Raw genomic sequence first — 21,739 nt, 5'->3', positions numbered from 1 at the left:
GGAATGAAAAAAGGATTAAGGAGAATAGGTAGATACCCAAAGCAAAGTCAAGGAAAGAACAGAAGAACATGTAGGTTAGAAGAGTTAGTTGAAAGGGGGTAAGTTGTAACTAGGATAGTAAGATGCAGAATTCAGTTGTTCCTAGGTAGAATAAGACACTTTAAAAGGTAACGGTCTTCGAATGTTTATGGGAGAAATGTAATAGGTGTTAGCTAGGACTAGGAGTAAGAGAAACTCTAGTCAGGGTTGGTACAGGGACATAGCCAGTGGGTTGTAAGGTATGATTTGAGTTTCTTTTTAAATAGAGAGGTTGAAGAAAGAGATGTGAGTTCACCTGGAAGTAGGTTCCAGCTTTTACCAACAGTGTTAGAGAACAGGGATTCTCCAGCTTTAATGTTAGATTTTTGAGTAGTAACTAGTAGTTTGTTAGCCGAACGTAGGTTTGTAAAATTTTTATATGGGTAGATTATTCTTGTAAGTATTGGTGTGTTATTTGAATGGTAAAGTGTTTTGTGTGTAATTGTTAGTTGATGAAATAGAATTTGGTTTTGCAATTGCAGCCACCCCAGTTTATTCAGGTTATGGCAGTGGTGGGATCTGAGTAGGGAGCCAGTAGCAAATCTGGCAATGTTATTGTAGGCGATTGCTAGCTTACTTGAGGTTACTTTTAGATAGGTTTGTATATATGGGGGAGGCACAAAAGAGTGTTGAGATAAGGTGGGTGTGGGCTATAGTAGTTCTGGCTAAGGGAGTAAGGAAGGTTTTGATTCTATAGAGTGAGCCTAGTTTTCGGTTAACTAATTTTATTGTGGTGTTAATATGAGTGTCATAGTTGAGGTTGTGGTCAATTGTCACTCCTAAGAGTTTAGTGGTAGTGTCAGGGGATATAATAATACCATTTTTGGATTTAATAGTAAAGTGTAGAGGGGTGGATTTAATTGTGGGAGTAAACAGTAGTAGTTTAGTCATTTTGGGGTTAAGGAGGAGGCAACGCTGTAAAAAACATTCTTCAATGATCCCAAAGACATTTTGGGTGAGGGACTGTAGTTCAGATGGCTCAGTAACTGAGGAGATTAAAGTGGAGTCGTCTGTGTATTGAATGGATGTAGCATGTGGGATGCTAGTGGATAGATCATTAATAAAGACAGAGAATAGAAGTGGACCCAAAATAGAACCTTGGGGTACACCAAGGGAGACAGGGAGGTGGGAAGATAGTGTGTTGTCCCAGAGCACTGCCTGTTGCCTGTTATCTAAGTAGGACTTGAACCATTGTAGTGCTAAGCTATGAAGTGAAAGGGACTTAAATATATTTAGTAGAAGGCGATGGTTAACCATGTCGAATGCTTTTGAAAGATCTATAAAAATAGCAGAGGACAGGGAATTGTTATTACGGTTTTTGTTAATGTGGTCTGAAAATGATAGGAGGGCTGTAGTGGTGCTATGGAAAGGTCAGAAGCCATGTTGGGAGCAGGCTAAGATGTTATTTTGGAGGAGGTGGTTTAGTAGTTGTCGATGGATGCATTTCTCCATGATTTTAGCTATGGGAAAGAGAAGGGAAATTGGACGGTAGTTAGAAAGTTCTGTTGAGTTACCACCTTTGTGTAGGGGGATTATATGTGAGACTTTCCAGATGGTTGGGATGGTGCCTTCAGTAATGGTTCTATTAATAAGGATAGAGATAGGGTAAGCAATAACTTTAGCTGCTATTTGAAGATACTTAGCAGGTAAGAGGTCAGCTGAGGGAGGTGGATGGTTTAAGCTTTTGAAGGAGGGTACAGATAAGGGAGGTAGTAACAGGTTGGAGTTGGAAAGTGGGTGGTGAGTTATTTAAGGATGAAGGGAGACTAGAGGATACAGGGGGAAGTGAGTTAGCAAGTGACTGGATAGCTTCAGTGAAGAAGGTATTGAAGGAATCAACGATTAGTTTGGGAGCATCTTGGGTATTGCCAGCTGGGGTTGGTGTGTGAGAGTTTCCTGGATGTACGAGTCTATTAATACCTGACCAGAATTTTTGTGAACTTTTTTGATTGGTTTGTTGGAGTTGAAAGAAGAAGTTTTTTTTTTTATCTAATAGTATAAACGCTTTAGTTGAGTTTCTAAGTTGTTTAAATTTTAGATGATCTGATGGGTTTTTTGAGGTGCACCATTTGGCCCATATTTTATTTCTTAGTAGAATCTTTTGCTTAGTTTCCTTCGTAAGCCAAGGAGCAGTTTTGGTTCTGTTCCTAAGAGTACGAATAGGGGCATGGTAGTTTAGGATTTCAAGGAACTTAGAGTTGAAATATGCCACTGCTTCATCTAGTTTGAGGTGTGTTAAGGGTGACCAGTTGCATACACTCAGTTCCTTCTGGAAGAGTTCTGGGTTAAAATGTTTATTACAACATGTAGTTCTAAAAATTGAGGGGCTGGGAGTATTACTCATGTTGAATTATATAGGTAAGGGAGTGATCACTGTTGTCAGCTGGTAGGATACCTGTCATGTAGGTCATGGAAAGAGTATTTATGAGGATCCAATCAAGGGTGGATTCTTTGTTTGTGGGGTTGTGGATTCGAGTAGTTGAAGTGATGATTTGGGAGAAGCCATATAGGTTAATATGGTTAGAAGGATTATTAGAATTACAGGTTTTCCAGTCTATGTTAACGTCTCCTAGAAGAATGGTTTCTTGTGGAAAGTTAGTGGACAGCCAACTGAGGATATTTTCAAGGGAAGTGATATTATTTCCTGGGAGAAGGTATGAGCATATAATATAGATGGCCTTACTAGAGTTTAGTTGTAGCTTAGTAATAAGAATTTCAGTATTGCTATCAGAAGGTGGCTGAGTATTAAGAGGAGTAAGTTGGAGGCCTGCTTTATATAACAAGGCTATACCCCCACCCTTTTTGTGAAGGCGATCTACTCTTATAATATTGTAACCAGGAGGGATGATTTCATAGTCAGGAGTTGTTGGCTTTAGCCATATTTCTGATAGACAAAGCATGTCAATGTCATGTACTTCCAATAGGGCATGAAGGTAAGTCACTTTATTATTGACACTTCGAATGTTAAGATGAGATATGAAGAGGGAATTAGGAGGCCTTGTAGGAGTGTGAAAGGAAGAGGGTTTAACTGGGTATGTGAGTTTTAAAATGGAAGGGCCAGGATTGGGATGAATGTCACCATCATGTAGGAGGTGAAGGAATAGTCTAGGTGTGTGAATTTGAGTAAGATGCAATATAGTATGTATTCTTTGACTAGATGGGGTTTATAGTTAATGTGGATGACTCTATGATACTTTGAGAGAAGATAGTTAGTTGTAGATGTAATGTTGATGTGTTCAAGAGTTACTGATGAGGATGTTAGGGAAGTGTCTTTTGTGGGCCTCTGGACGTTAGTGTAGGTTAGATGTTCATAGGCTGTTATAATATAAAGCGGGAAAAGGAGAGGTAGAATTAAGAGCAGGAGTATGGGTTTGTGGTGAGTTGATTTAGAAGAAGGAGGCATAGTGCTGAAGTAGTGGAGGGTAGATAGTAATTAGGTAACAGTGTAAAATGGAGTAGGAGTGTAGTCAGAAGGAATGTCTTGAAGTGGGAAGAGAGTAGTAAGATGAAATATTTGTGATGTTGTGTGGGATATGATTGGATGAAGGGGAGGTGGGAGTGGTCAGTGAGGAATATGGCTAGATGCACTGAGGGTGGGTGGGATTTGGAAGTAGGGTAGGGGAGTGGCGTGAGCCCGCAGGGCGAACAGAGCGGGAAGAGCCAAGTGAAGGGTAAAAAATGAAAACCCTGTGAAAATAATCAGTGAAATGGTGACTGTTGACGGGAAGTGGAGTTAGAGGAAAGAATAGGTGGTAGTAGAGTTAAATGGAAGTATGAGGATGAAAGGGTAGCTGAGTTGAATATAAATGAAATTGGAGGGGATAGAGTGGAACTACAGTAACGTATAAAGGAAAAAACTAGTCTTTAGAAAATTTAATATAAAGCAGTTGGTTAGATGTGCAAGGATTGTATCAGGAGAAGGGGTTCAATCTAATGGGTAAAAACTATACTGCTACAGTAGTCATAGGTGACTGTACTGATGTTCCACTCACCAGAATAGACAAGGAGAAGGTTACTGTTAGCTGCTGTCAGGTGCCAGGATCCACCACATAACCCACGCACTCAGGTCACTCCACAATAAGTATGAATATGACTTAGTCATTGTCCATGATGGTGTGAACGACCTGAGATGTACCTCCCTGGACTACATGAAAAAGACATGGAGAAGCTCTCCGATCTTGTAATCCAGGAAGGTATGACCATAGCCCTGAGTAGCATCCTACCTTCACCCAGAATAATACCACGGTACAAGGACAAAATGATTGACTTCAACAATTGACTGAGCTTCTGGTGACATTCTAAGGGTATCCAGTATCTGTCTGCCTAGGATGATATGGTCAACAGGCCACAATGCTTTGCCAGGGATGGCCAACACCTGTCACCCCTGGGATTCCGGATACTGGCTAAGGCTCTTGCCTTTTTTTAGGCAAAGTTCAAATGATAAACCCTCCACTGTAACAGATACAGGCAAGCAAAAACTGAGGGTAATGCTACTCAATGCTAGAAGTCTAAACATCAAAATACACTCACTTGATGCACTCCTTAAAATGGAGAACATCGCTATCTGTGCAGTGACTGAAACCTGTTTGAAGGCTCCAGAGAGTACCCCTGCATTACCAGAATATAACTCATACCATACCATACCATACCATACCTTTCAGCCATCTAACCAGGACCAGAACACCAAGGGTGGAGGTGTGTCCATATTCATTAAGGATAACCACACCCCCAGGTTAGTTGCCAACATAAGGCATCCGTAATTATCCAAGTGCAACTAACTCTGGGCAAAATTGCAATCCATATTGTAGCTTGCTACAGATCCTCCACCATGCCCCAGGATTCCCACTCCTCTTTTCTTGATATACTAGAAAATATTAGGGTTCAACCAAACACTCTAATAATGGGCGATTACAATTACCCCACCATTAAATGGGAAAACAACTCATGTACCAACTCCTTCACGCAACACTTTATAGAATTCATAAACTCTAATGCCCTGGATCAACTTATCCACATCCCTACCAGGAGCAATAATATCCTAGATCTAGTTATTACCAACATGAGTGACCGGTGGCCCACACCTGAAGTCAACACCTTGTTGGTCAGGCCCGACCATAAGCTAATCACCATAGATATCCACATTCCGCCCCCATGCCCCAATAAGGAAATCACTGTAAAAAAAATTTCCAAAGCCAACTTCGTGCTTCTTAAGACAGAAGTGGCCAACTTCACGACACCCATGCAGATGGACAATACAGTTACGATTGCCGAATCTTATACAAATGCACTCTATAAGCACTTACATGAGTGCATGGATCATGCTCTCCCTAACAGAACCAAGAGGCAATGCTCCAAAAAAAGGAAGCCAATCTGATGGTCCCCTGCTATAAACACACTGTACAACAGAAGGAAGAAACTGCTGCAAAAGAGAGTAAAATCCCATGAGTGGAGGAGTTCCCTGGTCAGCCTCAGTAAGAAGGTGAGATCCCTCATAAAATCCTCCAAAACCAGCTATGAATACAAGATTGCCACTGACTGTAAAGCATTTTATAGCTATGTCAAGAATCTCAATGGCAACACCCAGATCCACTCTGAGTTACAGCATAATGGCATGAAAATTAAGGAGCCAACTGATATCGCCAACATCCTGGCTGACAAGTTCAGTGCCTACCCCCCCTCATCCCCTAAAAGGCCCACATCCATACCGGCTGAATGCAGTGCCCCTGCAATCACAACTGAGCAGGTGAAAACTTCACTCTCTAAAGCCAAGAACACAGCATCTATGGGACTGGACAACATCCGAGGCTGCGTTCTACATGAATGTCAGAATTAACTCGCCCCCCACCTAAGCACCATGTTCAGTTATAGCCTCACTACAGGCTTTGTACTCACTGAATGGTGCACAGCAACAATTATACCACTCCACAAAGGGGGAACCATCATGGACTCCAGGAACTATCACCCTATTAGCCTGATGAGCCTGGTTTGCAAGGCCATGGAACGTATCATCATGGAACTCATAAACAAAGACATCGGTAACCTCCAAATTCTGGACACCACCCAGTTTGGGCTTGTGAAGGGCAGATGATGTCTCCTGAAACTGATTGACTTCTTTGAAACAGTCATCAAAGCCTTGGACAAGGGTAAGGCAGTTCACACAGCCTATCTTGACCTCACCAAGGCTTTCAAAACCATCCCCCATTCTGGAATCATAGATAAACTCACCATATTGGGTATAAATCCATACATCACAAGATGGGTTTCCAACTGGCTCACTGACAGAACCCACACTGTAAGAGTTGCAGACTCCAAATTGGACTTCAAACCTGTGACAAGTAGAGTACCCCAAGTTTCAGTCTTGGGTCCTCTCCTGTTTGGTATCTACTCCTCTGAAGTATGGGCTAACACAGAAGGCCTCTGGCTGGTGAAGTTCACAGATGACTGCAAATTATGTGCCATAGTTGAGTCCCCAAATGACATGGACATCCTACAGAAGGGCCTCACTGAGACTGATGCCTGGTGTCAGACCCATGGCCTCAAGCTCAATGTCAAAAAGTGCATTGTCATCTCCTTTGGTAAAAACTCTGTATCCATGAACTACCAAATAGGCGACAGTCCACTTAATGCCAAAGGTGTGATAAAAGATCTTGGGACTCAAGTGGACAGTAGCCTCTCCTTTGATAATCACATCACCACAGTAGTCAGGAAATCCTTCTACATGCCACACCTCATCATGAATGGGTTCTCATCCAGGAAAAAAGAGGTCATTGTTCCCCTCTACACGGCTTTCATTAGACCCATTATTGAGTACAATACCCCTTTTGGAATGTACCTCACAAGATATCTGCAACAGCTGGAAAGGCCACAAAAGTACCTCACAAAGAGGATTATGGGACTCAAACAGAAGCCCTACACTGACTGTTTCAAAAAACTCCAGCTTTACTCTGTAGCATATCGCCTACTCTGAGGTCATCTCTGCCTAACATACAAAGCTATGTCAAATCCAGAGCTGTTGGACATGCTATACCTAAAGAAATCCCAATCCCTACAAGCTACACACTCTAGAGACCTAAACCTTGTCACCACAATAAACAGAACATGCTGGAGGGATACATTCCTGTCCCAGAGACTTCCCATACTCTGAAACAGACTACCTATCTAGTTCAAGCAGAGTTCCTCACTAGCACTCTTCAAGAAAAATCTTGATGAGTGGATGGGAAATAGGAAATTCACCCTGGGAATCACTTCTGTGGCCCTGCTCGACAGGGGCACAGATAAATAACCTTCTTGGGTGGCAAAAGCCAGGGAACCTTGTTGGCTAGGCTTACATAGGGCCTTGAGCTGATAGCCTAGTACCTACCTATGAACCTATACATATATATGTAGCTATATATATATATATATATATATATATATATATATATATATATATATATATATATATGTACATGTTTTATATGTAAATACCAATCATTAGTGATTCCATAATGTTTCTTCCCTATTGATATGTTTGAAAACAGCAGAAAATCCTACAGCTCAGATGGATTAGTGGTAAATTGCTGTGACCATGGTATACAGGTTCCTGGGTTCAAGACTGGCAAGAGCTGTTTATTTTGTTGCTGGGCAGAACAGAGGCTGATGCAAACAGAGAGATTAAGGCAGTTGTAAGCAGGTATGGGTGGGTTTGCAATATGCTAAGCCATGCCAACAAATGGTTAAACTATTAGGTGCTTAAACAGTGTAGGTTTTGCTTAACGACACTTACCAGTGTGCATATCTGCTTAGCTGAGCTACCTGCTGCTTAGCATTCACATTTGTGCAGTGCTTAAACCTGCTAACCTTAGCTGAGCATTACTAACCACTGTTCACAGTTCATTCTTATAAAATGTCATACTAATGACTTAATTTAGTAAGTGTATATGATTTCCATTACATGACATGGCTCTATGTGCTTTCATTACAGTAGCAAGGGGTGTAACTATACTGTACGGGGAATGTGTATAGATGGGTGGTTTCACATGTTATCTGCGCTCACACTTCCATTTTACACCAGCTACAATACCCTGGGTGACAAAAATAACTTACCACATATTTTAATATGAAAATAGTACTTTTAACACTGTTTTCCCATGTAAAATTGGATTGCCTGTTGTAGTACTCGAACCGTGTATACCTGCATGCAAAGCTGGGACTCTGACCATTACACTACCTTTCTTTCAGGATTTGAGCTTTATATTTTTATTTATCTCCTATTGGATATTAATATTATATTATTATATTAAATGGAGAGTATTGAGGTTTTCAGCCATGTCATTGAGGACTGCGGTCATGACATAATGACATACAGTTCAGTTTCAGACTTGTAGCCTTCAGAAAATTCATGGTAATGCATAACGTGTTTTCTATCAACTTTTTGTCCTCTGTGCAGATGGAATGACACCAGTGCTTAGGCTGTGGTTGACTACACTGCAGAATGGGTTTGACAGCCCATGCCTGTGTTCATGTAGGATGCAGCCAGGAATGGTATCAGGCCTATGGAGACCTCTATATGTTGCTTTTGACAGGGCATTACAGACCTACTTCCTGATCATGAGGGGAGGAGGCAGGTGCTGTAAATGCACATGTGTAAATATAAGGGGAAAGGGGGGTGATGTTTCTACTTAACCTGTCTGTAGCCGGTTGCCTATATCTATGGCATGTGTGCATGTGGTGTTATTGACTACCAGTACAGAGCAGATATGAGTGCTGCCTCTGGAATTGCAGATACATGTCTGGAAGGCCTAGAGTGATTGGCCTTGGTGGATGTATCCAGTTTGCACTCAAAGACAGCCTTAGGGTACATCACCTGTGACCTTATTTACTTGTGCAGAACAAGGTGATTTGGCTTCCATTGAGGCACCTGTTCCTTCTTGGCCTGTCCTAGGATTATTTCCACCTATGATGGTAGTTGAGTATTGCTGCTGTCAGCTACAGGCATTCAGACTACCTTAAGGGGGTTGATGTTGTCCTGTCAGGTGTTGCTGAGGCCATACAGCTATGGAGATGCCTACATAATATTGTGGTGTGGACCTGGAAGCTGCTGCTAGTTCCAACATATGGGACACCCTTCATGTGGGCCTTGCCCTTTTTCCTTGCTTGTGTGGGGGACATTACGGAAGTGTGGGGGCTACAGCTTTATAGACAGTAGGTGGGAATACCTCACAGGACAGGACATGTGGAGACAGCCCAAAAACATGGGGGACAAAGCTCCAGAATTGGATACAGATTGTATGTCAATAGTGCTGTTATACACATTTACGGTTGCTAGACTGACAGGGTTCATGTGGACATGCATTTACTGACTGACTTGACATACTTCTCAACTGGCATGTTGTCCACAGACTGGCCAGAGGTTTGCCTGTTATGTTTGGTCTGTTCCTCGAACAACGTCTGTTTTTGTAGGGTCGGTAGGATAATGTGAGGATTGTAGTCACTAACTGTTGACATCCATTGGTGTTCCAGACATCATATCCTTCAGGGATGCTATGTTAGAACAACACATGTAACACCAGCTAGAGCTTCAGTTTGTAACACCATTATGTGTGATATGTCTCTCTTTCTGGCCCTCTGGCCCCCAAGTACATCATACATTGTCCAGATGTCCTGAGGTGCAGAGGTATGGTATATGATGAATTATTGACTTCCCTCCAGTTATCATCCCAGTGACCTAGCAGACTCGTGGCCATGGTATGCAGCAGTGGCCAAGATTATGATTCCACACCCTGGAAATTCTGTGGAAATCTGTACATATTGACAGTTATGTATGTCTGGCCATTGTGAACAGACTGTCAAGATTGTGTAGCAGTATTGTGTGTAGATGTTTGTTGGGCTGGGTAGGGAGAGTAGCAGATGTGAGTGCCATACATCCTTTACCAATCTGACTGTGCATGCTGCTATGGCTGCTGGCGGTCTATCAGGTCTGTATGCTTGTAGGGGCAGACTGTAAAATGTCCTGTAACACCTCAGGATTCCCAGTAAACTGTGATTTTGGCCAGTATATGTCTGTGTAGTGTGTGACTGGCAATCAGGATATGTTTGTTCAGACAGTCGTACTCTAGAGTTCATTTCGGGTACTGGTATGTTGCTGTGATTGTGCTGCAAATGTTTTTGGGTGGACATTTTTGCATCACTATCTGCTTTTCACTACAGTTCCATCCCTGTAGTGCATGCTATATTTGAATATACATGGGTAATTGCCCAGAACTGATGTGGGGGTGAATCGTGTTCGTCTTACTGTGCTTCATAAGGTGCTGGGTGATATGTTTGGCAGCTGTCAAGCGATTTCCATTCTGTTACATGACTGCGGTCATACCTCTACACTGTCCAGAGGCCTAGACACTGTCCAGCTGCATGGCTCATATGTTTGGTCTGTTCCCCAGACAGTTGTTGTCCTTGGCTAATCAGTAGGATCAGTAGGATACTCTGGGGAATGCAGTCAGTAAATGCTAGCATCCATTGGTGTTACTGATTTCATATCCCTCAGAAAAGATATGTTACAACAAAACCGGTAACACCAGCAACTGCCTAAATTTATAACAGCAATATGTCCAATATAGCCTTGTGTTTGGGCCTCTGTCCCCCAATTATGTCAAGCTTTGTCCAGATGTCATGCACTAAGAGGTTCAGAGGTATGTAGTATCATTATCTATTGCCTTCATTCTTACTACCATCCCAGTGATGTCGTAAACCCCCAGACATATAACAAGAAAGTGGACATAGATATGAGTGCTGTGCCTATACATTTTGTGAGAAACTGTACATTTGAGAAGTCTGTGCATATCTGACCATTACAGACAAAAAACAAATTAAGCTGAAGAAACTACAAAACAAGTAAATACGGTCACTGCAGTTCATCAATGTGTCAAACCAACAAAAACTATAGTAAACCAATTTATTTGAAGCGCTTTTCATTTGCTTAAGTAAGCAAACTTCTTTAGAAACCATATCAGCATGTAAAGTACATATAACACACGTATCACATGGGTGCCAAACCGAAGCAGCAGAACAATTACCACTTGAACAAGCCTCAACGGAAGTTCAACAAACACAAAACATAACTTTTGGCACAATTGTACGCTCTGCTGCAGAGCTTAAGTTGGATGCATTTTTTACATATTTGGAAAATGACATCTTAGACTCTGACTTGGTTGAGGTTGACCAAATGGTTCTTGATATGAGTAGTGAATTGATCGATTGTCCTGTTGAACACATTATTGCTAAACCGGTTATTATCACCAACAAGACAGGTGATTTTAAAGTGTATAACTTTTCTTCTGCAACTATTTCTTCTGATATAGTGGATTTTTTATCGAAAGGATACACTTATGTTCCCGTTCAAAGCTTGACCTAGTAAAAACAGTCATTGATATCAAAGTCTTTACTAGAAAGTTAAACTTGAATTTAATGATGGGTGGAAGTACTAATGAATTTAATACAGATCAATTTAAAATCTCAAGTACGTTTAACTCCCCTTTACACCCACTCTTACAGGTTTTTGAACAGCTATATGAGTTGGACATTAGACAGGGCTTGAAACAAGGGTTCCACAATAGTAGGAATTAAAATAATAATATTAATAAAGCTGAACATGACTGTCTTGAATGTATTAAAACACAAGACATTCGTATCTGTAAACCTGACAAGGGTGGTGGTCTCGTAGTCTTTGACAACGTAGACTACCATGGGTATATGGCATCATTACTTGACAACCCTGCATATACCTTGAGCTCTAGGTCAGAAGTTAATAGAGCATATAGTTCTATAAAGAACAGTATCGAAGACATGTTTATAGAGGGTAGGATTGAACAAAATATTTATAACTATATGTTTACCACATATCCTAGATACCCTTACATGTTTGGTATACCAAAGATCCATAAAGACGTGACAAACCCTCCCATGAGACCTTTGGTTGATGGATGAGGATCTCCCACTTATCCTTGTGCAAAGGTCATGCATTCAATATTACAAAAATACTTGATCCAGGAACAACAAATATGTAAGGACTCGTGGTTATTTCTCAAGAAATTAGAAAGCTTGGAATTTAATTTGAACTATAATTTCCTCACAGTAGATGTGAATAATTTATATACATGCATACCCCAAGATGTAGGGATTGAATGAGTCAGTCTTTTGTTAAAGAAAAATGGCACTTCCGAAAATGAGATTGCATTAGTTATTGAATTGCTTGAAATTATACTTTATAACAACTTTTTCATGTTAGATGACAATTTTGCTTACAAAAAGTCGGTGTTGCTATGGGTTACCCATGTGGGGCAAGTTTAGCGAACCTAGTAATGGCTTATTGGTAATCTGAACATGTGTTTAAGAATACAGGTTTCAGTGACCAGATAATTTACTATACACATTATTTGGACGACATCTTTATCCTCCTTAAAGGGGACGCTGAGACTAGTAATTCTATTTTACAATCATTCAATGAGTCAACATACTTCCTGCAATTCACAGCCACTTTTATTATGGAAGCAATAGCATATTTGGACATTTGGTTATCTAAGAATAGTGAACTAGGATGCTTTGTAGCTAACATCTATAGAAAGAGCTCATACTCTAATTCATTTTTACATTTTTCAAGTTGTCACACTTACCACCAGAAGCAGTCTGTTATAAAAGGCCAACTAGTGAGAGCCGCACGTATCGTTAGCCAGGATCAAGACTTTATGGTAGAATGAAATACGAAGCACAAAAACCAAGTGAACCAAGTAAATAAAGCCACTAGCTGAATGTGAGATGAAAAACACAAAGGTAATAGCGTAATCAGTAGTTTAATATCCGCTTTCGTCAATAGACTTCATCAGAATACAAAAGCAACACAGTTTAAAACATTTAAATACTCAAACAGTTGACGCACAAGTTAATCAATCAGACCTCAATTAATTGAATTATTAAAACAAATAAAAAACAGAAAACTTTGTTCATTTTAAAGTAAAAAAATCCAAGGAGATAAATTCCTTGTTAACCTGTAATTTCCTATGCTTTAAAAAACATTTAATGTTAATATAATCGTTTAAACCAGGAGACTTGTCTGCATTAAGTTTTATTTGCCACATGGTTTCACGCTGCTCTAAAAAATTCTTATAATCTCCTAAGATTATATATCTTACTTTAAAATGAACAAAGTTTTCTGTTTTTTATTTGTTTTAATAATTCAATTAATTGAGGTCTGATTGATTAACTTGTGCGTCAACTGTTTGAGTATTTAAATGTTTTAAACTGTGTTGCTTTTGTATTCTGATGAAGTCTATTGACGAAAGTGGATATTAAACTACTGATTACGCTATTACCTTTGTGTTTTTCATCTCACATTCAGCTAGTGACTTTATTTACTTTATGGTAGAATGCCAATTACTGAAATCTATGTTTTTGCATAGAGGGTATCCTGAAAGCTTGTTAGACAATTTGATAAATGAAGTTAAGCATAAGAGACTTAATAGTATATATAAACCTTTGCTAGATTTTAAACAAATGACTTCTGAGCAAACAAATTTAGTGTTTTACTTGCCTAACAGTATGGAATGTAGCCCTGTTGCTGCTATGCAACCTGGACTGAGTTTTATCACTACATTTAACATACATAGTCATTTTTGTATAGATATTATTAAGAAAAAATGGGGTTTGTTTAGAACTAACCCAAATAGTTGCGTTACAATGGGTGACAAGCCTAGAGTTATATTCAGGAGAGGCAAAAACTTGAAAGCACTACTCGAACAACAACGTCGGGTTTTTCAGAAAACAACAGGGATGTACAAATGCCAAAACTGCAATTATTGTAAATTTGTGGATGCTATAAATTCATCTATAGTAGGAGGTTTTCACATTAGATTAAAATCAAGGTATAATTGTAATTCCAAGATGGTGGTTTACTTAGCAAAATGCCAAAGTTGTCCTGCATTTTATGTAGGTAAAATGGAGCGTAGGCTCAGAGAAAGAATTTATGAACATCAGTACACCATCAGTAGGAAGAAGCAAGATAATGCTGTAGCAAAGCATGTCCAGTGTTGTGTAGACCATAGTTTCAAATTCTTAGTTACTGACCAGGTGAATCAAGATACAAGAGGTGGTCCTGCACCTTTACGCCTGGAAGAACTAGAGTTAGCCTGGCAGATTAAATTAAATGCTTATAATCACCCAGGCTTGAATGAAACATCCTCCATAAGCAGCATCTTAAAACTAAAAAGTTTAAGGAGATTAAGTCGAGACTAGTACCATTAAGTTAAAAGTTTGACTTTAAGTCAAAATATGTATGTATCTGGTACTTGTGCAGTTATTGGTTACACATATATATTTTTTTAAATTTTTAATCTTTGAAAAATGTTTAAGATTATTATTTTTTTATTTGTTATTTTTTATTTTTATGTATGACATTCTTTGGAATTCAGTATTTCAAAGATATATGTGAATATTTACTGCTTTAGTGAAAAGGAACTATGTACCCGATATGTCTTTAAGAAGTGGGTAAGTACTATCAGTGATGTGATTGGTTGAACGGCAGTAGCTGTGACTATTTATATGTATTTTAAATGTTGATATGGTTTCTGAAGAAGTTTGCTTACTTAAGCAAATGAAAAGCACATCATATAAATTGGTTTACTATAGTTTCTGTTGGTTTGACACATTGACAAACTGCAGTGACCATATTTACTTGTTTTGTATATCTGGCCATTGTTAGACTGTCAGGACTGTGTAGCAGTGTAATGTGTACATGTTATTTGGGCTGTGTAGGGAGGGGGTACATGGGAGTGTCATGGGCCCTTTCTATCTGACTGTGCATGCTGCTCCAGTTTCTGGTTCCCTATCACCTGTATATGTTTGTACTTGCAGACTGTGACATGTCCCATGGCATTTCAAGATTCCCACTACACTGGGACGTGGGGCAGTATATGTAGGGGTAATGCATGAGTGACAAACGGGATATTGTTGCTCACACAGTCATAATACTGTAGTTTTCAATTTGCTTACTGTTATGTCACTGTGACTGTGGTGCAGCTGGTTGTGGGTATGCATTTTCACACCGGTGTCTGTTTTCCACTAGTGTTACATTCCTGTAATGACTGTTATATTTGCAAATGCATGTGTACAGCCCCAGAGCTGAATTTGGGTAGTGTTATGTCAGTCTGATTGTAATTTGGACATTGCTTGGTAGCTCAGTGTAGCTTCCCTAATGTTGTGTTATGTCCTCATAGTCATAGGATGTCCAGTTCTCTGGCCGATAGCTCTGGTCTGGTCCCCATAACTGTTGTGCATTGCTGACACATCAGTGGGATGATGTGGGGATTGAGGTCACTAACTAATGCAAAGCAATTTAGTTCCGGACTTGTGATATTTCAGTCAATATATGTTAGGACATACAGTGTTACTACATCAACTTTCTCAGCTTATCCACTCACGTGTTTTGGATATTTCCCTATTTTCATGCCTTTGTCCCTCCCACTTTGTCAAGCTTGGTCTGGATTCATTGCACTAAGGGGTTCTGAGTATACCTCTCGACTGCCAGGATTTTCACAGAATGTCCAGATGTCTGGCCCATACTTTTGTTCTGTTCCGTAATTTATTTGTATTTGTTTGGTAATTCACTGTGATGTTCCAAGGATTTATGTCAGCAAATAATGACATAACATTTCAGTTTCCATCCTCATATCCTTCAGTAATTGTCTGCTGAAATGCACCCTGTTGCTGTAGCAACTGTCTTTGTTTCTAACAGTGATATTTGAAATATGTCCATATATGTGGCCCATCCCACCCCCGTTTTACAGCCTTTGTACAGGTTTCTTACACTAAGAGGTTGAGAATGATTGTTCTGCAGTATGATTGCACTGCATGTCACACACACACACACACACACACACACACACACACACACACACACACACACATATATAATATATATGTGTGTGTGTGTGTGTGTGTGTGTGTGTGTGTGTGTGTGTGTGTGTGTGTGTGTGTGTAAGTCATACCCTGACATATATATATGTCAGGGTAACATACACAATGCGTGAATGATTCCACAGAGCTTTCTCCCTAATGTTGTATGCCTCTATTGTGTGATATGTTTGCAAAACAACATTAATTCCTACAGCTCAGATGGTGTACTGGTACATTTCTCTGACTATAGTGTACAGGGTCATGGGTTTGAGACTTGGGACTAATTTTATTTTATTAATGTTAAATAACCAGGATGCGTGATATGTTTGTTAAAGCATTGCAGATTCTCACAGCAGATGGTGTAGTGGTATGTTGCTGTGATTGTAGAGGACTGCATCCTGGGTTCAAGACTTGGCAGGGCTAACTACTTTGTTGCTGGGCAGAACAAGGTCTGATGGATACAGAGTGATTAATGCACTTTTAAGCAGTTGTAAGTGGGTTTGCGTGTGTTTGCACGATGCTAAGCGATCCCAAGCTATGTTAATCAGATTTAGCTTCACTTAGTGCCGCTTACTCCTGCTTACCCCTATGCTAATTTCTTTAAAAGAAAAGAAAAAGGGGTGCTAGAAAAGTGGTGAAAAAAGGGGCACACAGAGGGAAGTACAGTATGAAAGGTAGCTAGGGATGCACAGGACAGGTGTAGGAAAGGTTCATAGTTGTCCATTTCTTCTACAGCAACAGCTGTGAATTTCTACAGAATTTAGAGGTGAATTTGGACACTCAAACCCCTGAGAGAGGGGGGTGAGGACAACAGTAATGTGTGTCAAGCCAACTGGACCAGATTATATGTGTTCAGTGGACATCTGTGTGAAATGGACAGCTATGTATGAGACGTAATTTTTTTTTGTAACAGATGCCCATTTTTTTAAGGTGAGAGTGGGATGTTGGAGAAGGATAGTGGGTATATTTGGGGAGGTAAGTTGGGTAAGAAGACAGACAAACAGACAAGACAGCAGTCAGGGGTGGTATATGACACATGTGTGGGGTAAACACCTTGGACAGGGTGGGTGGTTGGGAATCAGACACCCATGACCTCCCCAAATGGATACAGTGGGACTGAGGTCCCCAACCAAGGCAGTTACCACTGCACCTTCACAGCCCCAAAGGTGGCAGTGCTGGGGGCTGGACAGGAGGGGAAGGCTAATCCTCAAGATGCACCAGGCAGCCCTCAATCTGGAACAGCTGTCCACCAAACTCCTTTTGGATGGTGCTATGCACCAAACCCCAGACCTGGCTATGGGTGACAGTTTCCTGTCCACATCAACTCGGGGGGGACAGGCCTCATCCCCTTGATGTGGTTCCACCAGAAGGTGGTGCAGGACCAGCGGTTGAGGAGATCCCAGGTTGGGTCCCAGACATGCTGGGGCCTGATGCCAAGGTCAGATGAGATGGGACAGGTGGATCCACTGCAATCTGCCTTCCCAGATGTGCTGCGGTGTTAAGGTTTTACAAAATATGTTGGTTAGTCATGAACAACACATTTCAAGATTAGTTATAACAGCATGCATGGGTGTTCCAATTGACCCCATAAAACAGATTTGAAACTGTTGCATAGCAAACAGAACACATGCATACATGGAACCATAGTAGGCATTATAACGGCATTCAAGTTACATTGATAGCAACAGGCCACCAATGATAGTATTTGAACAGGGAACATTAATAATCAAATAATTCAATATTTGTAGAACAATAGGACACATGTTCCAACAGCAGGTTTGTAGAAAAACATACCTGTTGATTATGTGTATGAATTTTTGATGCAGAGAGGTTGGGGGAGAGAGAGATGTCAATTAACAACTGTATAGGCTTCGATTGTTCACAACTATACTGATCATTACTCTACTCATTACTCTCCAGGTATGATCTCACTTTACATCTACCTATGGTCTGGGGTTGGGCAGTGGAATGTTTGTACACAGTGTATTACTAAAGCCTTTTCAGAGCTAATACATACATTTCCTTACTGGCAGACCTGTGGAGAAAATATCTGTTAACACTACCTGACTGTTTCTACACATATTCACATATTCAAGGTTACATATGCGACACTGGCAGGGGTGCCCTACACTCAGGCTGCATGTGTGTGCTACTGCCATACTCCACCTGGATTTCTATCTGTCACCCTGGATATTGGCAGCAGTGATCACTAGCCCCGATAGCATGACACTTAAGGGACATTTATCGGAAGAAACCGCTTGGTGTATGCACTTAACTTGCTGTCATTTGCAACCTTGGGGTTGGACAGTGGAAGTGTTGTACACAGTGTATTAGTACAGCCTTCTTACAGCTAATAGAAACATTTCCTTACCTGGCAGACATGTGGAGGAAATATTTGTTAACACTACCTGACTGTTTCTACGCATATTCATGGGTGAAATTATGCATACAGCTTACTACCACTCCTGGGATTCAAACTGTGCCTGTTTATGCATAAAGGTACAACAAGGATGTGTTTCATCACACCGAGCTATTGAGGAACTGTTGTTTCTTGCTTGACTGTTTTTCTGCCTAATATTCTCTTGGTTAGACAATTTGACCTTGTAATTCTGACATTCAGGCATGGCAGATAGTTCTTGTACTGTGTATTAATACTTTGACATATTACAATCTGGGAAGCAATGGTTAACACAAAGCACTGCTGTAGGGGATACAGTATAATATTTTACACATTACTATTCAGGGATCAGATCTTGGTTCATGGAACATTTCATATAGTTGATCTCCTGTTTTACAGCTCCACTATGTTTGTCAGATGAGCCTCAATTAATTCATGCTGTCAGAGTCATAGTTGCTGTCCAGAACCTGTACAAATTTAGATTCATACCACCACATACCAAAGTAAACACAACAGTCTGGGGATCTTAGTTGTATTGAAGGGTACTGACACTTTTATTGATAGATATCCTGTACATCACTATTATTTTGCTAACGTCATTTATTCATTACACACAGTACACATTTTAACCTACTGGCAGTTGATATTCTACTCCTTTCTATTTATTTGTCCTGAATACTGCAAGTTAGATTTGTACTCATCAGCCTCCCAGTGCAGCCTTAGCAATCTGCTGTCATGGGTATGTATGTTTTCAGCCTTCTCATCTGCAGCTGTACAGGAGATAAAGAAACATTTATTCATACTTATTGGTCACATACGCAGGCTGGACTTTGGTAAACACTAACTGATACTGATACTTCCATATTGCTGGGATATTCTGTGCCCATGCATCTTGGGTCCACTGGTCCAAGAGCTCCCTCTTCCTATGCTTGAGGTCAGCAAAATGGTGCCAGACCTGCTCACCAGTTCAAGGGATGCCAGTAGCACTGGTGAGATCACGTGCAAGATGGTCCCAGACCTCTGCTTTGTATTGTGAGCCCTGGTACTGGCCCTGCAGCAGTCTCTCCTCATGGTCTTTCACTAGGAATCCAACCATGACCCTGGACTCCTGAATGGTCCAGTGCTGTGCCCAAAAGTGCGATCCCTCTCTTACACCAGCCATAATTCCTGCAAAGATGAGCTACAACTGGTTACGGCTGTATTCCCACAGAAAAAAATAAAACATCTAGAGTCTAACAACAGAAGAAGAAGGAGATAAGATTGGGTGTCTGTTTGGAAATTGTTCCAGCTCATTTCAAAGCTGAAGAGCTTTTGCCCAATAGGTATGTTGAGCCGGGGCAGTTTGACATTATTGATCTTTCGTGTTTAGAAATTGATGAGGACATTAAACGTTTATTGAGCAAAGGTATGAAGTTTTTACCAATATGTTTTCCTTGTTTAGCAGACATATTATTGGAAGTAGGGCATTTCTGTAGAAAATTTTCATAACAAAAATGTTCAGAATAACTTTACTGATATGCAGTCAAGCAATGTGATAGAGGAAAATGATATGATGAGTCTGGATGATTCATTGTTGAATTTATCAGTGCATGAAAATGTTTTTGTCAATTTAAATTATCCAGAATTTCATGAGGATGATTTCAGGGAAGAACACGTGCTTGAAGATGAACATGTGAATGACAACAGTAATGGAGGAGGAGGGTTTATCACTGGGTATGGGAAATTAAAAGTTCCAACTCTGCCTTATGTTATTAGTTTTGTCCCCCTAAGAATACTGTTGCTATAAATGTTTTTGAAAAAACATTATGCAGAGAAATTGAGCATGAATACAACTTTTTTTGAAAAGCAGAAAATGTACAATTTAACTTAGGAAGAGTGGCTAACATTTCAAACTGTAAGGAATAGCAATGAGAACCTGGCTTTCACTTAGTCAGACAAAGAGAAGTATCTCTAGATGGCTCATGAATTATTACATGATGAGAATGTTTATTTGAAGTTAGATCATGACCCAATGGTTAGGTTTAACTCCCTATTGTTGGAAATGTTAGAGAGAGGAGAAAGGCTTGGTTTCTTTAATATGAGGGATGTCAGGAAATTGTTTATTAAGAGCCCCAAAAGAGCTAGATTTTTCACTATTTCCAAAATCCATAAAAGCTTAGTGAACCTACCAGGGAGACCAATAGTGTCAGGGGTGGGGGTTATTTACAAAATGTAGGATTTATTTTGGATGAACAGTTGAAAAATTATGCCTCGAGGGTGCCTTCACATATCAGGAACAGCCAGGATTTTTGTGAGTTGATAGGGGGTATGTCTTGGGAGCAGGATTTTTACTGGGTGTGTGTGGATGTCAATGCATTGTACACCAGCATTAGCCATTCATTAGGTTTGGAGGCTGTGGCTAGAATGTTGGGTGAAGGTCTTAGAGCTAGTTATATTTTACAACTTTTGGAGTTTAGCTTGACACATAATTTTTTTGAGTTTGAGGATGAGTTATTTTTACAAAAGAGAGGCACCACTATGGGTGCCTCATTTGCACCTTCCTATGCTATAATTTTCATGAATTTCTTTGAAAATGTGTTCATTTATAACAACAGATTTTTTTTTCTAATTGTGTAATTATCTATAAAAGATACATAGCTGATTTAATTTTTGTATGCAAAGGAGAAATGGGACTTTTCAATTAATTCATGATGAGTTTGGAATGAAATAATTTTGGGTTGTCATTTACTTTCAAGACAAATAGAGAGAAGATACAGTTCTTAGACATGGAGCTTTATGTGGGTCAGGATAAAGTTGTTCAGTTTAGACCCTACCATAAAGAAACTGCAGCCAACAATTTTTGATTGGACTCTAGCATGCACCCCCCCCCCCATTTATTGGACTCACTACCATATGGGAAATAAAAGCACATTTTCAACAATAAATCTGATAAAAGTTTGGTTGGCAGGGAGTTTGCCACAGTAAGAAAAAACTGATATCGAGGGGTTATCAAGCAAATGTATTAGCTAAGACAGAAGACAACGTTTTAGGCAACCGTCGAAGGAGCCATATCACCTCCAAAAGATATGGGGAGGTTCAGGTCCCCACTGGGGAAGTAGATTGTTTTTTGTTAGTAGGTTTTCACCCTTTTCTGAATTATTGACAAATTTAGTTAGGCAATTTTGGCCCACAGTTGCACAGGGGGACATGACTAAAGGTGTGTTTCCAGAAAATATTATTTTTTCATATAAGATGTTTTTGATTCTGAAAGAGTTGCTCAACAGGAAAAATTATAAAGTGGGGTTTGGCTGCCAGCTGGGATGTTTCCCTTGTTTCAAATGTAAAGTCTGTCCTAGAGTAAGA

The sequence above is a fragment of the Protopterus annectens genome, chromosome 3.part0 (assembly GCF_019279795.1).
Source record: "Protopterus annectens isolate FY-2018-M chromosome 3.part0, PAN1.0, whole genome shotgun sequence".
NCBI lineage: Eukaryota > Metazoa > Chordata > Ceratodontiformes > Protopteridae > Protopterus > Protopterus annectens.
This window is presented reverse-complemented; position numbering follows the sequence as displayed.